General features: G+C 36.5%; 1 protein-coding gene and 1 non-coding gene across 2 annotated transcripts in view; both read right to left on the reverse strand.

Moving 5' to 3' along the window:
• The window catches only part of HTR2C (5-hydroxytryptamine receptor 2C), a 302,228-nt gene that overhangs the window by 244,976 nt on the left and 36,356 nt on the right, over positions 1 to 20,896 (reverse strand). The window lies entirely within an intron of this gene.
• LOC140628948 (small nucleolar RNA SNORA35) lies at positions 17,189 to 17,317 on the reverse strand. The gene has a single exon (XR_012026861.1). It is a non-coding gene; the product is annotated as a small nucleolar RNA SNORA35 (small nucleolar RNA).

Raw genomic sequence — 20,896 nt, forward strand, 5'->3', positions numbered from 1 at the left:
AATAGGGTTTACAATATGGGGGCAAGGAAGAAGTTACTAAAGAAGTCAACAAATAAGATAATTCTATATAGTAATAATTCTTTAAAAAATAATAAATAAAACAGACCAGCATAAGAGGTTGGCATCAGTAGTTTGGATAGGGTGGTCAGGATGAAACTGTTTCAGGCTGTGACATATAACCTCAGACTTGAAGGAGAAGGATTAGTCATTTGACATTCTGGTGTTTAGAGAGAATGTCAAGTGAAAATGGCTTAAGGTGAGTGTGAGCCACTGTGGCTGAGGAATAGGGAATGAGAGAGAAAAGCCTGGGACTCTATCATTAAGGTGTAAATCATGAGAAGGGGTTGAGATAAGAGCACATTGCGTGCTTTTTTAAGAATTTATTTATTTATGAGAGAGATAGAGAACAAGTGGGGGTGAGGGGCAGAGAGAGAGAGAGAGAGAGAGAGAGAGAGGGAGAAGCAGACTCCCCACTGAGCAGGGAGCCTGATGTGGGATCATGACCTGAGGCAAAAGCAGATTCCTAACCGATTGAGCCACCCAAGTGCCCCTCACTGAATATTTTTAAGCATGGAATGATGTGTCACAATGAGTTAAAAAAACCAACCGTCATGGTGTACCCAGTGAGTTCTCAATACTCTCAATACATCCAAATGAGTACCCCCTGGAGTCTCTTCCACCTTGTAAACCATCAACAAATTGGACTTTAGGATTTTCCTTTCATCCCTATTTAGTAAGCATTCATTGGTTGTTTAAATGATGCTTTGCAATAGAGGAATGACTGACATTAATTTGAACTGAGAGTTCTATGCCTTTGGTTTTGTCCTCAGTCTCCAGAGCTGCCCAAATTGACTAACATACATGTCAGGCCCGTGCTATCTCCATTTCATAGGAAGTCATGCAAAATTACAGAGCCACTCTGTACGTGGATAAAACCTAATTTCCTACTTCTCATCCTTCAATAAGGAAATGACCAAATGGTGATACTGCATGAATATTCTTTAAAACACAGAGAGGAAGGACTAAAGATGACTTTTGCTTTTCTCAAGTTCCTATACAACAGTGAAAAGCCTTGCTGATGCCCTCTCCTCCTCTTTTCCCACCCAGCCTCCTCCCCACCTACAAAAAACAAAGCTTTCTTTGTACATTGAACAATGTAGTCAACAGTAGGATAAATACTGACTGCATTTCTCTGTACTAGAAGAAATACTGCTATATCATATTGTGTCAGGAATTATCAAAATAAATCAATCTTCAAGGAAAAGCCTACAAGAATAAAAACTATTTGAATTGTTGATCAGTAGATAAAGATGACATAATATGCTCCCAGTTGTTAATATTTTTTTGCATCGCATTTAAATGGTATTGAAAAGAACTGAATTGGATAAATGAAAATAAAATCTCCTAGGGGTTTGAAAGTGTATTAGGCACTATGGATTGCTAGAAAAGAGACAACAGGATCTAAATGGAGTCACTTGGGCTAAGCCCACATCACCAAACTTCGACTTAGTACCTAACTTCACTGCAGTTCCAAGCTTCTCCCAGGAATGTGATCTTTAACCAGTCAATCTTGAATTCCCTGGTCAACACTAGCAAGATAATCTCACATAGACCCCTTCCATCCCCAAAGGAAGGTGACCTTGCCTAAAACAATCCACTCTTTGTTAGAAACTTCCTTTTCTCTCCCCATTCTGCTTATAAAAGCCTTTCATTTTGTACAGCTCTGCTGAGTCCCTTTCTATTCGCTACATGGGATACTGTCCAATTCATGAATTATTGGATAAAGCCAATTAGATCTTCAGATTTAATCAGTTTTGCTTTATAACACTTCCTTTTTTTTTTTTCTAGAATTCTTTAACAAGTATAAAAATCCTTGGAACTTTCAATTGTCTACAGAATAGAGGCAATCTCATCTCATAATATTCCCAAACCTGATTTTCTCTTTTTCTGTTTTCTATCCCATCCACAATCATCTTTCATCCCTTGTAGATTTCCTATCTTTTTAGAAATAACTCCTCTATGTTTGTTTTGGTAGCTCTATCTAGTGACTGATTAGAGGTCATTTGGAAATGGTGCATATTCCATTCCTTTTCTTCGAAATATTTTCTTTGGGCAGCCCGGGTGGCTCAGCGGTTTATTGCTGCCTTTGGTACAGGGCCTGATCCTGGAGACCTGGGATCGAGTCTTGCATAGGGCTCCCTGCATGGAGCCTGCTTCTCCCTCTGCTTATGTCTTTGCCTCTCTGTCTCTCTCTCTCTCTGTGTCTCTCATGAATAAATAAATAAAATCTTAAAAAAAAGAAAGAAAGAAAGAAAGAAATGTTTTCTTTGCACGTACCTGGATGGCTCAGTGGTTGAGCATCTGCCCTCAGCTCAGGTCATAATCCCAGGGTCCTGGGATCGAGTCCCACATCAGGCTCCCTTCAGGGAGTGTGCTTCTCCCTCTGCCTATGTCTCTGCCTCTCTTAGTGTGTCTCTCATGAATAAATAAATATTTTTTAAAAAAAGTTTACTTTGCTATTAAACCTGATTTATTCCCTGAACTTACATAACCCTTTGCATTTTTTACAATCATGTCTTTTTTATTCTTATACTACATGCACTGGATGTACATGCTTTCAACTGTGTTACTCTTGGTTGTATGATTTTAGTTAGTTCTTCAAGATTTCCCTAGAACTCTCTCTTTAGTTCTCCCTTTGATGCTGTCTGCCATTTAGGCTCAGTTTCCAAGTGAGGCGGCCTGTCTTCCTACCTGAGCCTTAATGTAGCTATTTTCTTTCCTATTTTCCATTCCTCTCACCACCACATATTTATGTTTCTTTTCTTCTACTTCTTTCTAAGCTTCTTCACAGCTCCTTTCTTTTCCTTTGTAACTGTGAAGTGGCTTCTCAGCATTCAATACAATAGGGACCAATGCCACCCAAACAACAGAGGAAGCGCTGCCTTTTCTTTTGCTGTCTTTGTGGGCTGTTTTCACTTGCCTCTCTCCTCCAGTCACCCACAGGCCCTTCCTGAAAATTGCTATATTCTGATTCTCTCCTTGGAAATGCTTTCCGTAGAGAATCCACTTCGGGGATTATTTGAGCCACCATTTTCCGCTGACTGATCTCTTCGTTGTATATCTAGGCCAGTATCCTGAGGCCCTCAGCTCCTTACATCATGACTACAGACTAAGTGTAGTTAAGAAAGTCAGCATTGAGGGGTGGCCCCAATGGCTTAGCGGTTTAGTGCCGCTTTCAGCCCAGGGCGTGATCCTGTAGTCCCGGGATCAAGTCCCACATCAGACACCCTGCATGGAGTCTGTTTCTGCCTGTGTCTGTGCCTCTCTCTGTTTCTGATAAATAAAATAAAAAAAAAAAGAAACTCTGCATTAAGAATTAAGCCCTTATTTAGTGTGCCCTTACTTTTCATTTATATCTACAGCATGTTGCCACCTATTTTTTAATACTTTCCATTCTGAGGAAAATAATTACCTCAAAGCTTCTAGCAGCATTTATTTTATTTAGAAGCATGCAACTCTTATCAACAGAAGCTCAAGTACCAAAACCTTCAGATCCCATGAAGAGGTGATATGCCAACTTAATAAATCATTAAATAGGAGTGACACATCTAATTCGAAAGAATATGATGCTAATCTGATGAACATGTGGGGGTTAAAATTATAGGAGAACAATGCAGTAGTTCTAGTAGTCCTCCTAATGTGAATCTATGAGGCTCATGAGGTTCTTTACCATGCAATTAAAATATGACTCACCTGGGAAAAGTTTGGTTAAACACAACTTTTTAGAAATGTATCTATTGCTGAAAACAAGGCAAACTCACACCTATCTCCGCTAGCTATGCTGATATTTGAACAAGCAGCTATTATTCACTTAGGCAGGCACACAAGCTCCCAAACTGGTCCACTAATTTCACTTAGAGTATGAAATACATAGCAAAGGGAATAGACCTCTGAAAACACTGGCCCAAAAACTTAAATCTAAAATCTGCTTTCTCTACAACTTATAGAGCAATTATTCCTCTGTTGTGCTTTGATGGATTGTTTTTCCCTGCAAGACTAAAAACAGGAACTTTTTTGTTTTGTTTTGCAGCAAATTGCCTGAAATTGAGCCAGCCCAAGAACATGTAATTGATAACTGTAAGCCCAAGTAAGTAGCTCTGTATTCTAATAAATTTGTACTTTCATAATTTCTTAGCAAACTTCTTTCACACTGAGAGTATTATCCTGTTAAACTTGATTGATTTTGGTTTTGCAGAAACTCAAAGCTCAAAGCTCTCTTTCACCTTGTACTTACCTTGTACTATCTAGGTTAAATCATCCAACTTATCTGTGGTTCATATTTTCATTTAAAGAAATCAATATGTTAATGAAGACTATATGAAGGCTAACAAAGCATTATGGCAGTGAGAAGTGTGCATAAAAACACCAATTCATACATTAAAGACAAAACAGAGACTACAAAGTAATCAGTATTGCTCCATCCATTTCTAAGACATAAATCTGTAACTTAGCTTCTAGGGCTTTTGTGAACACTGAAAGAGATAATTTTTTTAGATGCTCTGCAAACTGCAAAACTTCATTTCCAGAAACCTCACTTGTAGAACAAAATTATGAATCAGAAAGGAAGCAAAAGTAATATTATCACAAACTTCACATCTACCTCATTAATCATAACATTGTTTCTCCTTAAAAAATGTCTTCTAGTTTCTAATTATTTTCTTAGAAAATGGGTTCTGTTTTGCAAAATCATTGTCATATTTGTTTTCTGATTTACTCATCAATAACACCAATATGCAAATATTGGGAGTCAATGACCAAATCGCTGTTGTGGGCTAAAATTCTTAACAAAAAAACCAAATGTGGAGATCCCTGGGTGGCTCAGCGGTTTAGTGCCTGCCTTTGGCACAGGGCATGATCCTGGAGTCCTAGGATCAAGTCCCGCATCTGGCTTCCTGCATGGAGCCTGCTTCTCCGTCTGCCTGTGTGTCTGCCTCTCTCTCTCTCTCTCTCTCAATCTCGAATAAACAAAAAAAAAACAAAAAAACAAAACAAAACTAAAAAACAAATGTGTATGTCCGTAGTAAACTGAAAATTCATGAGCAATCTAAGAAATCTTTCTAAAAATACTAATTTGCAATTATCACTCAATTAAAAAAAGAATATTAACAGAAAGCATATAGGGTCTATATGAACATGACTATAAAAATCTGATAATCTAAAAGGAGATACACGTGTGTGTGTAGATATACATATAAACACATGTATGTAAATATATATAAATTTGTTATTGTATAATATAGCAGAGATCAGTTGTTTTGGTCTTTCCAGCATTTTCTGCTAACTTTTGTGTTATCAGTGTTTTCCTTCTTTTGGGGAACTCTTGTTTTTTATTTTTATTTTCATTTTTTAAAGTGAAAGCTTCTCACCCAATGTGGGGCTCAGACTCAAAGCCCAAAATCAAGAGTAGCATGATCTACCTACTGAGCCATCCAGGAACTCACTTGGGCAACTCACCTTTCCCCACAGTATATGGTTCTATTATAGCTCCCTCCCCCAACCAGAGGGGGCATCCTCTATCTGGGTCTGGTCTTGGTCACACTAATGATCCTAGTAAGCAATTATAGTCTTTCACAATTTTTCAAAGGTAGAAATTAAGAGAAAGCATTCACAATTCCCCTGGATGGTCATCTGTAAGGAAGGCTCTCTAGAGATATTGGCCACATTTCTTGACATGTAGGGCAGCTTAAGAGAATGAGGATAGGGGGATCCCTGGGTGGCAGCGGTTTAGCACCTGCCTTTGGCCCAGGGCACGATCCTGGAGACCTGGGATCGAGTCCCACATCAGGCTCCTGGTGCATGGAGCCTGCTTCTCCCTCTGCCTGTGTCTCTGCCTCTCTCTCTCTCTCTGTGTGTGACTATCATAAATAAATAAAATATTAAAAAAAAAAGAGAATGAGGATAGCACATGGACAAGAGCTGACATAAGAAATGTAGAAATGGGGAAGGGACTGGTTCTGATACTTAAGTCTCAGGATGCCAACAACTCCCAAGGCCTATACAAATCCCTAATGTGGAAATAAATAAAGGAAACCTCATTTAAAATGGAATCAGAAAGCCCTGAAGGGGAGCTTTCATGGATGTATCACTTGTTGCAGCCTGCCTAACCAGTAGAAGGAAGGAAAGCAAGAATTATCTTGATGAGGGAGGACATTCTCACAGGGGGATTTCATCTCCTGCTTTCAGAAAAAGAAGGAAGATCCCTTCCTGCCCCAGCAACTACTTGTAGCCAATGAGAAACTGCCACAACCTTAAACTCTTGTTCTTCTCTAACTAACTTTTGTTTGAAACAGCCATTCCCAGAAAGGGGGTCCCTCTTACACTGTTGGTGGGAATGCAAACTGGTGCAGCCACTCTGGAAAACAATATGGAGTTTCCTCAAAAAGTTAAAAATAGAACTACCCTATGACCCAGCAATTGCACTCCTAGGTATTTATCCAAAGAATACAAAAACAGTGATTTGAAGAGGTACGTGCACTGCAATGTGTACAGCAGCAATGTCCACAATAGCCAAACTATGGAGAAAGACCAGATGTCCACTGACAACAAATGAATGGATAAAGAAGATGTAGTGTGTACACACACACACACACACACACTGGAATATTACTCAGCCAACAAAAAGAATGAAATTTTGTCATTTGCAATGAGGTGGATGGAACTAGAGGGTATTAACTAGAGGGTATTAACTAGAGGGTATTAACATTAACTAAATAAGTCAGTCAGAGAAAACACACAATTTCACTTGGATGTGGAATTTAAGAAACAAAACAGATGACCATAGGGGAAGGGAAGAAAAAATAAATTAAGATGAAAACAGAGAGGGAAGCGAACCATAAGATACTCTTAACTATAGGAAACAAATTGAGGGCTGCTGGAGGGGAAGTAGGTGGGGGTAAGGGGTAATTGGTTGATGGGCATTAAGGAGGGCACTTAATGTAATATGCAACTGTTATATGCAACTAATGAATCACTAAATTCTACCCCAGAAACTAATAATACACTATATGTTAACTAAATTGAATTTAAATAATAAAAAAAATAGAAACAGTCTTCCCTAACTTCCTCCTAAAACCTAAAAAAAGCTGACTTTCCCTTTGTCTCTTTGGACTTGCCTATGGCTTGCTATAGTTTGCCTGTCCTGAATCACAATTCCTCTGCTATTCCCAAATAAACTCATTTTGCTAGTAAAATAACTGCATATTTTATTTTTAAGATTGACACATCTGCCATATTTGTTAAGATGGTTGGAATTTTTTTATTGCATAAAACTAATATGGTCCAATACCTTACATTACAACACCATACACTTTTCTAATGGAACTCAGAAGCTAGAAAAATGTTATCCTTCTGGTATAGTAATGCTAAACACAACACACACACACACACAATTAAAACATAAGCAAATCCATAGAACATAAACAACAGCATACATAAAATATATGATCATTTACTATTCTGAATGGCATCTACCCATGTTATGCATAAAATACTAACTTGTATACTCCCACAAGATTTCAAAATAAGACATTTGCTCAGGTTTTTAAAACGTTTTGATATAGATGTCACAAAGTATTAATTAAAAGAAACCTCAGTCATAACATAGAAACTCCCTCTTCTCTGCTTTAATTGCATCTTTTTTTGGGATGCCTGGGTGGCTCAGCGGTTGAGAGTCTGCCTTTGGCTCAGGGCATGATCCCAGGGTCTGGGGGTCTGGGATCGAGTCCCACATTGGGCTTCCTGCAGGGAGCCTGCTTCTCCCTCTGCCTGTGTCTCTGCCTCTCTCTCTCTCTCTCTGTCTTTTATGAATAAATAAATAAAAATCTTAGAAAAACAATTGCATCTTTTTCATATAAGATACAGTAATGAGAACTAAACTATGAAAATGCAGACTTGATATTTCCAAAGATGTACAGAAATTAACACAATTTATTTTATCATTGCCTGAATGAGGACCATATCCTGATTGAATGGCATAATATCCTTTCACTATGGTCTTTTCTCATTATCATCTGCTGGGAAATATAGTCATACTTCTCTGCTCTCGAGAGCAATTTGTACTTTATTGAGGAAAATAAAAGTAAAACGTTGGAAAGAAACTTAATTCTTCCCTTCTTGACCTTATGTGAATGACGACTTGCATCTAGACCAGTCTGGAATGAAAATGATTCCTTTTTTTTTTTTTATTTCAAAAGGTAATCAATTAGGAAAAAAAATCCATCCGTATAAAAGCTAGTCAGGGAACCACTGTCAGCTTTTCACAGAATTAGTTCACCTTTAAATGAGAATATACTAGTCAAGATCTCTGCATGAGATGGGACTCTAACAGAGTACAAGGGTCCTGATTTTGTGTTCTTAAATATAAAGAATCACCAAAAGCAGAAAATAGTCTTATGTTAAGAGAAAATATCTGAGTCCATTTGTAATTTTACATGCCAATGTAGCCAGATAGCATCTGCTTAAGAAGGAATCTACCAACGAACACTTAATTCTTTAAGGATCAAGAAGAAACAAAAAGCAAAATAAAAAAAGAGGTAATGTAATTCAAATGGGTAAGATAGAAGAGTCCTGCTGTTGAAAAGGGGTCAGGAGATTGCTATCCCCGGACTGTAAAGCACTTGAATGCACAGAATATGCTTCTGTCTTCAATGCATTTAGGATGGAGACTGGCATCCATTAAGTCTCCAATAGCTATTTGTGTGATGGCACTGAATATCAAATTCAAAATGAATTTCAATAATTTTTTTAAATGTGTGTGTTGTGTTACCAATGTGGCAGCTGTCATACATTTGCTCTCAAGCTTTATTGTGACCTGGCACAGCCTGGAAACACTGTAACAACTCGCCTCCTGTGCAGAATATGATGAGTTTTTGGAGTGTTCTAAGATCAAAATGGGGTTGAAATTCTGTGGTCTTGCAAACAATTGGACATGCTTGATAAATTCTCTAACGTTCCACTACCTAATGGCTCAGCTGGGTACTTTGCTCTAGTCAGGGATACATGTCATATAGGAATGTTTCCTTGATTATTCCTACTCAATGATCATTCCTAATAAGAGGAGTGTGTTGCACCTTTTCATTCAAAGCAGCTGTAAACTACATGTAAGCAGAAATGCAGAGAACAATGGCATCCAATCCTACCTTCCATGGTTCAGGGATCATGGCCAAGAGTCAACTGAAGCTAATACTACCTCCATTATTAGCTTGGCTGAGATGATATTCACTAAGAATAAATTATATGTGGAAAATGCTTTGCACATATTAGGTGTTACATAACCATTTGTTGAGTGAAGAAATGAATGATAAATTCATATTTTAATTATATTTACCTTATATTACTATTATTTTACTATTATGATATACCACTGTCACTTCACATTTCAATTCTGAGAGTCATAGAGTTCTATGAGACAATCTTTCCCCTGGCTTGAGTTAACCTGCAATACACTTCAAATTCAGGGACAGGAAGATTGTAAAATATATTGATCATATATGAATCTTCTTACATCTACTTATAACTCTACAAGCAGCATTATACAAGATTCAATACAAAATTAAAATACTCTCAGTTATTATCACTATTTCATCTGTTGCATATACATTTATCATTGCAATATTATACTCTGTGAACAACACATGGCTTAAACATTGTGTGGTGTAGAAGAGATGACATGAGAAAAGTATCTTGCATTTCAAAATTTTAAGTTTGAAAACATTGCTGTTTTGTTCTCCCTTGCAGAGTTTCAATGTAACAGGTTCACTGTTCTGAGGGAGTCCTCAGTGCATTGAGTACAACCAGCCGGTCAATCTTCCATCCCAACGAAATCAATCATGGTGACAGTTGCCACTATGGCCTCCTCCCTGTATTTTCCAAGCACGGAGGAGGACAAGTGAGCACCTGCCTCCTAGATTTTAGATTGAAAATATCACTTGAACAAACCAGGATTCTTTACCCTGTGGTAGAATACAACCTTCTGAAAAAGGCTGGGAGTCCCCTAATGAACATGTCCATATTCTGATCATGGTTTCCCTTTAAAAAATAAAATTCCTCAACAATTTTGTAAATGGACTTTACCACTTACAATCTAATCATCAGCAAATGGCATCTAAGATGTTTATTTCACATTGTTTTATCACATTAACAGAAATCAGTAAAAATTTGATCAAAATATTTATAGAACTACTTTTGTAACAAGAGAACCCACCTATTTTTCTTTTCATAATAAAAGTAATGCACCAAATAAACACTCATGGAGTTGCTCAAGCAAAAGCAAAATCAGAAATATTAATGATCAGTAAGGATATTCTTTCTTCCCTTAGAATATTTTTGAAACAGTTGACATATTACATAATGTAATAAGGTAGTATTACATAATGGTCAAAACATATTACAAATGATTGCATTTAAAGTTGTACAAGGATTCCATCTACAACATATTCGATCTGCATGCTTACTAACCTAAAGGCCCTGAGAGTATAACATCTCATGCCTCCACATTTCAAAAACAGATAGCACCACGTGCTGCTAACTCCTTATTTTAAAGTATTAAAACTGTCAGTCTTTGTCTTTATATTATGGATTTCTTTACTGTGTTGAACTCTCGGGCTGCTCTGCTGCCCTCTGTCAGCTTGTTCTCAGTAAATGGTTCAGGGAATGAGTGGGTTCACATTAGCTCACCTGAGAAAGCACTCCTTGTTTATGAAATTCTATTAAGTAGATTTGTTTAGGAAAATCAGTGAAATATTTCATTTAATCAGTCATTTCTCTCTACATTAAAAGACAAAGTAATCTATAACTTTGTTACAGAGCCCAGTAAATTGTCCTGAAACACCATGGATGCACAGATCTATCTTCTTACTATTCTTTCTGTCCCAGAAAATTTCCATCTCAGGAAGAAAGGCAATACCCACCATCCTGTTGGCCTCCATTCAGCCTCCTCTCTGTCTTCTTATGTACACTCTTCCTTAGCCAGTCCTGGCATTGTTCAACTACAAAAACTGAAGCCTCTCCATTGCCTTTTTAAAAGCAAGTCTGCTCTGCTCTACTGGTTTTTTGTGTTTCCTATGGCTGGTTATCCCCTTCAGATACCAGCAAGCATTAGCATCTTCATTTTGCTTCTCTTGTCCTATGCCTGGCCCCTTGCAATACCTTGTAAGGTGTCTCCAATCCCTAGACGTTTTGGAATAAGGCCTGGAATTTGGATAATGCTCTTATTTTGCCAGAACAATGATTAAATACATACATGTGCGTACACACACATGCACACACCACAAAAAATGTGGAGGTTTGAGTTGCATTTGCTCCTACACCCTGAAATAATTGAGCCCATTTTCCAAAGAAATAATCTACTTTCAACTTTGGCCTTATTTTAAACATACACTTAGGGATACCTGCGTATTAATATTTCAGCATATTATCGACTGGTCCCATACCATTCCATATGATCTTCACTTTTCCTTGACCTATGTCCTATCCTCCCATTTTAGTCAGAGGCTTTCAAGGTTTAAGTGCTTTATCAATTGAAGGGGGTAGAAGAGTCTACTATGAGTGACAGAATAAAACAGATTGATTTCAAATTCACATGCAGTACATTTGAAAAGACAAATTCTCAATGATTTACTTGCAACTCTATTTTCAGCTCTTTTCACTTAGTTTTCAGCTGTTCGTATCTCTAATTTAATGCTTTATATAGCTGCCTCAGTACATTTACAGATTTAAATGTACAAGAGTATGCAATTCTGAAAAACAAATTACACTCTGTAATTTTAAAATTTCAATGGGTCTATGTGGAAAGCCAGTAGAAATTTCTTAGCACTTAGAACTCTCTCTCTCTCTTTAATTAGTGAAAGGTACTAAGAATACTTTTCTGGAAAGGACTTCAGTTTCCCTTCTCGTGCCTAACCACACAAAAAGTAAGGGCAACCCCCTGTGACGACACTGGCAATCATTCTGGGTGTAAAAGTTCGATGTGGAGAAGGTAGGTATGGAGTATGGAGGGGTTCTAAATTTCTAAAGAACTGAGGGGTTCTAAATTGCAATAATTTGGTTTCCTTGCATCTCTCACTTATGATTGAACATCTACTGTAGCTCTAATTTTTCCTGTTATTTCTACTTTTCATTCAACCCTTCTTTACAAAAATCTTGATGTCTCTCCATCTTATCACCTACCACTATGACCATGACCACCACTATTAATACTGAAAGCAAACAAAAGTCAGGTGGACTTGCTGTTGGATTTAAATATATCTTGGCACTTCTACAGAAAAAAAACTTTTTTCCTCTGTTTTATGATGAGCCAAATGAACTAAGTATCAATTTAAACAAGACTTATATTGATCTTATATTTTGTATATTTTGTTTCTACAATATTAGGAAGGTCCAGGCTTCTTTATTGATAAACATAACTACTTTTTAGCATACCACAACTCTCAAGTACAGAATAAATATTAGACAAGCGAATCCATTTTCTCTTGCTCCCCAGATTCCTTTCAGATTAGATCTATCTCCAACTTCTCCAGTTAATGAAGTGGAGTGTCCGTGTGTATTATCAAATGTGATGTATAATCCATTCTGATGGTTTAGGGCCACTTTCCCCACTCCCTGCAATTGGAAGACCTGCCAAGGGAAGTGGGCCTGCAGCCTTGAACCAGCTGGATTCACAGAAGACATCCCAGCTTCTTGGAGTTGGTAAAATTCCATGTTCAGTTGCTAAACTTCACTTGAGACAGCATGTTCTCTCTTGTTAGGTGATTCACATGGAGAACAAGAGCAAGCTTCCTGAGATCAAGGTGATACAGAGAGAGGAAAACAGACCTCGGTTGTGAAAAGTCAGGAAGGAGACCAGGGCACAGTAGCCCAGCTTTCCAGCTGAATCGGTTGTAGCCTCGGCTACAAATGGCAGTTTTCATGCTCTAAAGATATGCCCTACCAGCTTCTCCCTGAAGGGTCCCCTACATTCTGGGATTGCATCATTATCACAGAGAATGAAGACAGGGTCCTCATCCAATGACAAAATCAAGGACACTTGAAAGGAAAAATTTCCAGTCAATTTAACATAACAAATATTTGCTGGGTGGGGTTGACTTACCTGCAGGCAACATTCTTTTTTGACAAAAAAGTGAATGATCCAGAACTGACTAGAACAACGTCATGTCATGTCACGGGAAACACCAGTGATGGAAGTGATTGCCACAGAAGTTAGAGCAGGAAAGGAACTTTAGCAATCATTTGCATAGTCTAGTGGAGTGCCTTGCACGGAGCAGTCTCACAATAAGTAAGCCTGCCGAATGAATCCAGTTTACTCCCTCTTTTTACAGATGAAGGAACTAAAGCCAAAGGGAAGAAGTAAATTCCTCAACTACATAATGTTGGCCAGTGACAGAGCCAGAGTGAAAGACCAGAATTTCTAAGTCCTTACTGATTATTTTTTTCTACCATACCCTTTGTATTCATTTGGTCATTTCCACTGTTGACTGATCAACCGTGAACTTTAATTATCACTATCCCTATAACTTTGCCCATATGACCTCATGCCTGCAAAGCCCTAGAGCAGAACAACTCCTTAAATCAGACTTAAACTACTCTAGCTCACATCCATGTATCTCTTCTCTGAATTCCCACAGTGCTTCTGCTTGTGTCACAAATTTAGAATTTTAATTCAAAGATGTATGGGTTATTTTGCAATGGTTTCACATAGGTCTGTTGTGTCATTAAGAAGTTTGCATACTCCTCTGGATAAGGGACGTTTGCTCATAGTTCTCTTATATGTGTCAGCACGTACCTCCTTAGGTTTATATGCGTGCATGAGAGTAAAAGCAAACATCTATCTTAATATCCCAACTGGGACACTTTTGAGACTCACAGAAAGTATCACTGACATTTATTCAGTAAGTGCATACTGTGACTGTCCTTGGCAGACTGGAATGTTTGGTTGGTCACTCCAGCAATAATTGACTGGATCAACATGTATTCAACTAATTAGAGTCATTTCATTGGTGATTGCACAAATATACAACCATGGGATACAGCTTACAATTTACCAGTTACATGGGCTGGAATTATTTCTAAAGTAGTAATCACGGAAAACTTATGATATGTTGTAGAATTCTGTTTACTGAACACTTGTATGTATGTGTCATTTGTTTAAAAGTTATTATGAATATTTCCAAAAAATATTTGTTGCCTTCGTTTTTAAGCTATAAAGCTAAAGTTGAATGCAAAACTTTTATTGATCTAGTTTGAATCATTCCAATACTGAAAATGTGGCTGAGAGAGAAGAAAAAAGATGTTATCTCTGATTCTTTCCTGAAGGTAAAATATGAAGTCTGATGGCTTTCTAGGTGGAGTAGGTATGGTGGGGTGTCATTAGGAGCTATGGACAAAAAGGCTGAAATTAGAAATTTAAAAATAGGTTTAAATTCAAATATTCTATTCAAAAAGTATCAAGATACATATTATAATTTTAATTTCTTTTGGCATAAATTATGGATATGTTAGTAAAGGAAACAAGGAGAATCCATGACAAACTCTTACACAACTAATGACTAACATCTTATAGCATTTATTCCACCATCATATTCTATATTAACTTAATGAAATAAGAATTCACATTGATTTGTCAAGAAATAATCAAATGAGTTTTTTTATACAATTTTCATGATATCAATATGTATATATTTTTTTGCTCAGATATCTAACAAAGGCCGGACATGCTGGACAAAATGGTTCATAGTTCCAATTTGTTAATATTGCTAAATTAGAGGTCTAATGATAAAAATTTCCTGCAGCAGAATGAATTTTAAGCACTAGAACAATGGCAGTTACACCATCTGCTCTAGATAGAAATTTGCAGTCTTGATAGTAACAAAGAACAAATAGGCAATAGAGATACACCAAGCTGATGAGAGGGTAAATGCAATAAGGGAAGAAGTATTTCTTAGATAAATTGCTTTTTTCACTGAATACCACATTCTGTGCTAAACAATCCTTCATTCAGCTATAAGCAGATGTTTATCAAAGAGAATTCATAGTCTTTATCATGAAGACTGTTTTATATTATGAGAGAATCTAAACAGTCATACTTTTCCATCTTCAAAGTTCTAAATGAAATTAAAGTACATAAGCAGAAAAAGACAAGCAAAAATAATTACATGGGAAAACAAAATAGCATATTGCCCTTAGGGAAAATGCTGAGAACAGACATTGTGTTGACAGATTCTCATGTACTCACATGGACCTTTAAGACAAGCCCCTAGACTTTATTATTTTAGGAAATTAAGTTTTAAAAATCTATTTAAAAGGCTATCTTCCCACATCTCATTACCAGTGTAATATGTGTGTCTGTGGCTGGGGAGGGAGATGGAGATGTTCAACTGGCATTTTATTCTGCATGAAAATAAGGGGAAAATAATAAAACCCTGTATTACTATAACACATTCATTTGCAAGGGTAGTAGGTCATCTGAACAGTCTCTTGCCATATTTCTAAGGAAGTAGGTATTTATTTTCATTTCAAAAAGAGATCAATGTCTGAAACCTCAAGACAAGGAAGTTTACCTAAGGTACACGGCCCATCTTCTACTTCCATTTCATACCACCCACATACTGGATGCTCACATATCTCTTATCCTTAGTTCAATAATGTCAATAAAGGTGACAGTTGAAACAACAACAATTTAAAAATATACTGTATAAAAAAGGCTTTCTAATGTATCCTTGCCAATAATCAGGAAAAATGTGTCAGTTTTTAAAAATTGGTTTTATATGCAGTCAACAAGGATTTATTAAATTTGATGTGTATTTTTCACTGATATATTTCATCCCAATTGTCTGAAAATAGTAATACAATGAGCTGCAAGTTGTATACATTCTTTTACAGTGTTGGTTTAATTATCAGAACATAGCTATGACCTATGAGCCTAATGTCCTTTTTGGCAGAGGGCCCTAAAAACATTTCCTAGGAAGGCAAGTTTACCATCTATAATGTCAACACAAAAAATGTGAGGTCTTCCTCCAAAGTAATTATTTTCAGTTAAATAACTTATCATGAATTTCTCTCTCACAAACGAATCTTTCTGGATTTTATTTTATTTAAGTATCATTTTTTAAATTAGGCTCCACGTCCAATGTGGGGCTTGAACCCACGACCCCAAGATGAAGAGTTGCACGTTCTACTGACTAAGCCAGCTAAGGCGCTCCTCTTTTCTGGATTTTAAGTGAGTTTTCAGTCTATATTTTATTTACCACATAAAACAGTGCCACATTTTATATGGTTCTTGAACCATGGTGTTCAATTTTTTAGAACTTTCTTTGAGTTCTGGTTATAAGAATTAATGACTGATTTCAGAAATAACTTACATGAATTTATCCATCAGTAATTGTTTATTAAACTTCTACTTTTTGTAAGGCACTGGGCTAGGTGAGCAAAGAATTTGCTTTCAAAGAATTTACAATTTACCTAATAAGATAACATTAATGAACACAAAAAAATGGAAACCGGTCACTGCCAAACTGTGGTAGAGGGAGAGATTTGTGGGGACCTAAGTATTCAAAGGTATTATGAAGGAAAGAAGGGACTAGGAATAGATCTTGAAAATAGATCTAAGTTATTAGAAATAATGGAAAAGGAATTCTATCAGCACTAATTTAAACAAACTGTTACACACAGGGCATGAAGAGGCTGGGAAGGCTAGTTTGTCAGAAAGCTAGTAGAAATGTGGAGAAATAAAATACACTGGAGCCAATATCTTCAAGATAATTATAATCTCACTTTAATCACATCAGAGGGAAAAAATGACTTATCTCTCCTGTCCTACTAACACTTAAAGAGCAATTTTCCAGGGTATTAAAATGAATTTATCTTGTAATATAATCACCATGGCAATCTTAGATCATTCCAGTAGTGTCAACCTTATTTTATGAACAAGGAAACTGAGTCCAAGAGGGGTTAAATGTAAATTGCTAGGAGTTATTCAGCTAATAATAATGGTGATGATAATGTAATAACAATAACATTTTTGAGTTCCTACTATTAACTTAATATGGACATAGTCAGCTTTAGTAGTAGCAGGTACTGAGCTGCTTGATTTGTCTCTCCACCCCCTCACTTTTCTTAGGGCCACAGGACCCAGTAAATATGTACCCCCCAGCATGCAGGAGTAGCCCACAGAATGACTCTCCCAGCTTTGTGGAGGGATTTGCTTTTGCACTGCTCGATGCCCAGTTGGTCAAGGAGAAGCCCAATGGGTCACTTGCCAGTGCTGTAAATAATAGAGCTAGGGCTGGGAGCCCATGCTCTGTGCAGAAGAACCAGCTTGGAAGAGGGGATGGATACGAGACCTAAAACATCTAGCTAGGGATCCGTTCTTTCACTCAGTATGGCTACTACATACATGGGTTAGCTTTAGGGGAAGGAAATGTGAGTTTAGAATCAGACAGATGTGGGTTCAGAATCCCAACTCTGTCACTCATGAGCTATGGAACCTTAGAAATTCACTTAAACCCTCTTGACCTGTGTTTCCTTATATGTTAAATAGGCTCAATAATAACTTGTTTATTGACAGCTGACTGTTGTAAGAATTAGAAGAGATAACTTGCGGAGTCCAGTCTAGGCCCTGACAGTAGTAGATGTTTAATAAGTAAGTCATTGTTAAAACCAAACATCTCCTACCTCGTCAATGACAATTCCCTTTCTCTTTCAAATTACCATTTGTGGGGAACTTGGTTATAAATTTGTGGAATTTTTTAAGTTAATAATTCTACTTTTTTTTTCTACTTGTCTTATAATTTCCCCTTACAGAAGCCAACTTGCTTTGTACCTAATTATGTTGGGCTTACATATTGAATATGACTATTTAAAATTGCTTAAACTTTCCTGACACGAATTTGTAGATCATTATTCTTGAATTATGTGATGAAGATACATCTTTACTGTGTGTCTAGAAGAAACTCACATTTTCCCAAATGTACAAAACAGAAAACTTTCCATTTGATGTGTGTCCTATTTTTTCCTTGGTTATGACTAAAAATCTGCACATCGAGCAGCCACTGTCAAATAATCATTGCTTCTTTCTTTTTGGTTTGCTTCATAAAGTCATTGATCAAAGACTATGAACCATGCACTTTTGTAAATGTATAGTGTTCCTATCAAAACAAGCCTTTCTCTATAGCTCTTCTAGTTTTGTCCCAGTTTTGGTATGCTGCCTTACCAAACAATGCCCATTTGGGTGCTCAGCCATTCTGGAATTCTAAGAATAGTTTGGCTTCAAGCACATAGAAGGGAGTTAATTATAACTCTTGGTATGTGAATCACCATTCTCATCTCACCAGGCATGGCTGCATTGATATAATTAATTAATTGGTTAATTAAAATTAAGACAACACATCTTATATGCACTGTGAATAATCAGCTTTAGAAGTAGTTCTTTTCCCAAATAGTTGTACAAATGTACACTTCCACCAGTAATGCATAAGAAATCTAGGTGATTTACATTTCTTCAAATACTTGGCTCTTTCAAACTTTTTGAATCTTATCGATATGATTGCCATAAAATGTTCCATTTCTTTCTTGCCTGACCTCCCTAGATGAAGAAGTTCCATTACCAAAGCTGGGGTTTAGAACTTTTCCTAGGCACTTGAAACAGAATGGAACCAAATACCAGAACTTTCTCAGCAAAATGAGAACTACGGGTGATATTCTAGATCTTTCTCAGCTAAAGGTTTTAGAAAATGAGGAGAAAGAAAACAATTCAAAAGAATAGTACTCAATTTAAAAGTAGGAAAACAAGTGTACTCCAAAAATTAAAGTGCATATATAATCTTATCTGTGATGTATAAAAGAACATATTTTCCTGCCTAAAATTCTAGAACAATGGCAAATTGAAGGGGAAAATATGAGTTAGCCCTTGTTTCTGCTTTTCCAGTGATGGAAGCCTATTTGCCAAGTGTTGGTTAATCAGTTAAAATATAGACACTCTCTTAAATGTGCAGACTACTTGATAGACATAAATACAAAAAGAGGAAAAATATCATGTGACAAACTGGTTATTAATTATGGATTTTAATAGTTTACATTTCCTTTGGGAGAACATCCATTTATGAAGTTGTGGTCCATTTAATTCAATATTCAGAAAAACACATGTTCAGTATTCCAGTTTTGAAAAGCAGTTGTTTTTCCCAGTGATTATTTTATATGTAGTTATGATTGCAACAGCCTGAATCCTAAATTATAATGTCACTTTCAATATACATACTCACCAAAACGCAATGTGGTAGTAGAGACAAGCCAACCTACAAGAAATTTAGTCAAGGTTTTTATTTGATTAATGGCCGTCATTCTATCCCTATCTTTGGTGATGTGCCACTATTCTAATTACGTCTAACCACGTCCCGTTAAAATCATGTACTTGCCTAACATGAATTGTAACCATATTATTCAATGCCTTTTGCTTTTATGGATGACTGAAATTTGAGAGAAGCATGTCTAACAAATAAGTTATTTAATATAAAGACATAAACCCCAAAAGACCCCAGCTTTTCTTAGGCACAAGATAGATAATATTTTAATACTGTTCCTAAAGGGAGGGCAAACGCCTACTACTTAAATGCTTGTATCAATTTTTTAGATATACCATGTATTAGAGAAACATTTCTGCTGAAAAATTAATTACTGACCTTGTAAAATCTTGATGTGATAAGTCATGACTAATTGATGCAGACTAGTTGACTAAAATAGCTTTTGGAATTCAACAGGTATTCAAATATAGCTTCATTTTTTGATATTGAGGGTAAGCACTCTTAAAGGAGCAGATCTGTAAGTTTCACTTTCAGATTGGCACTATGATCTAATGATATGGTACTCGATCTATGGTCATTACAGACTCTCAAGATAACTATATATGTGTCAGAAAAACAAAATGTCTCTCTTTGGCTTGCTTTTACTATATCCTTCTAAAAAAATTAACAGTGTCTAAACTTGTGGTGAGCACTGAGTAATGTCCAGAATTGCTGAATCATTATGTAAGACACCTGCATGTCAATTACACTTCCGTTTTTTAAAAAAGTAACAAAAAATGAAGTAAGAAAAAAAATTAATTGATCAACCAGCAAGTATTTGTGGAGCTCCTAGAATGTCAAAGGGACTTATGTGACTGCCTGGATAGGGTATAAAAAGACAAATAGGCTGCATAATGAGATGGAAGACATAATGATGACAGTTATGTATACAATTCATCCCAATTTATAAGTTCACTTCCTGAAGGCTCTCCCTCTGAAGGCTTCATTGATTTCTCTCCTCTTCATACCTGTATAATCCTTATTGCTTAGAGCACGCTATTTTGCTCTTTGTAACCTTCTGCTTTTTCTTTTTTTGCTTTATGTTAATCTCATCTTGCCAAGAAGATCAAGAGCAAGCTGAGAGGTCAGAGATCCTGGCCAATAGTTATCTGCAACTCCCAAAATTCCAGGCATAGTGCTGATCCCATAATAGTTATTCCTAATTATTTTGGTGAATTAATCTGATATTCAAAGTGATATTATCCAGATACCTTAGTCCACTCGTTCTTTATTATAACCTCCAAAGACACAAAGAGAAGTAGAAAAGATGTAATGTAGTGTATCACCATCAACTATAGGTTCTAGACTCTTCTATTAGTCAAATGCTTACAGAAAATGGTGTGAAAACTTCTGAATAATTTAGAGTAATAAACAGCATCCTTTTCCCGGGACAGTGGTATTTTGATATGATAACTGTTGCGTTTTGCTTTTCAAAAACTAGGTTACATTATTTTTCATTCTAATGCAAACTTAATGCACTACCTATTAATATGAAGAGTCAAATATAA

This window comes from Canis lupus, chromosome X, assembly GCF_048164855.1.
Source record: "Canis lupus baileyi chromosome X, mCanLup2.hap1, whole genome shotgun sequence".
In the NCBI taxonomy this organism is placed as follows: Eukaryota; Metazoa; Chordata; class Mammalia; order Carnivora; family Canidae; genus Canis; species Canis lupus.